The sequence below is a fragment of the Anneissia japonica genome, unplaced genomic scaffold (genome assembly GCF_011630105.1).
Source record: "Anneissia japonica isolate Jap-2015-1 unplaced genomic scaffold, ASM1163010v1 scaffold3049_len701_cov85, whole genome shotgun sequence".
Lineage (NCBI taxonomy): Eukaryota > Metazoa > Echinodermata > Crinoidea > Comatulida > Comatulidae > Anneissia > Anneissia japonica.
Genome location: NW_022748713.1, coordinates 1 through 725, shown reverse-complemented (window position 1 = coordinate 725; position 725 = coordinate 1). Strand labels below are relative to the sequence as shown.

General features: G+C 41.7%; 1 non-coding gene and 1 pseudogene across 1 annotated transcript; both read left to right on the top strand.

Annotated features, from left to right (window-relative positions):
* The first annotated feature begins 122 nt into the window (after positions 1–122).
* On the top strand, positions 123–241 carry LOC117120931. Its single transcript, XR_004447444.1, has one exon. It is a non-coding gene; the product is annotated as a 5S ribosomal RNA (ribosomal RNA).
* Positions 242–386: 145 nt separating this feature from the next.
* On the top strand, positions 387–502 carry LOC117120932 (annotated as a pseudogene).
* Positions 503–725: the final 223 nt, after the last annotated feature.

Below are 725 nucleotides of genomic sequence, written 5' to 3'. Positions count from 1 at the left end.
ACAGAGATAGAGAGAGATAAAATAAATGTGAAATAAACAAACACGAAGTTAAGCAACGTCGGGCCCAATTATTACTTCGATGGGAGACCGCCTGGGAATGCCGGGTGCGGTGGTGCTCAATTGCCTACGGCCATACTTTTTAGAAAACACCGGTTCTCGTCCGATCACCGAAGTTAAGCAACGTCGGGCCCGGTTAGTACTTCGATGGAAGACCGCCTGGGAATACCGGGTGCTGTAGACTTATTTCATTTATATTTTTCTAAAAATTCATTTTACCAATAGTAGCGAATCGACAGCTCTTATAATATTTCTAAGTAACACGTCACAACTTGAAATATCATTCAATGAACTCGATGATCGAAGTGTTGCACTGTTGGTGCATCCTTGTCTACGGCCATACTACCTTGAAAACACCGGTTCTCGTCCGATCACCGAAGTTAAGCAACTAGCCTTGTTAGTACTTGGTTAGGAGACCGCTTGGGAATAACGTGTGCTGTAGACTTAATTCATTTTTTTTTTCTAGAAATTGATTTTACCAATAGTAGCGCATCGATAGCTCTTATAATATTTTCCTAATGCAGGCGTCACTTTGAAGCCTGGACCCACCCTCCTCAGAGGTCGCCAACTATCGACGTCGAAGCCTAAGGTCAATAGATTTGATGTTGTAGTGAAGTCCTAACGTTCTTTTTTTAATCTTGATTGAGTGAAGCTTTACCTATAAATTT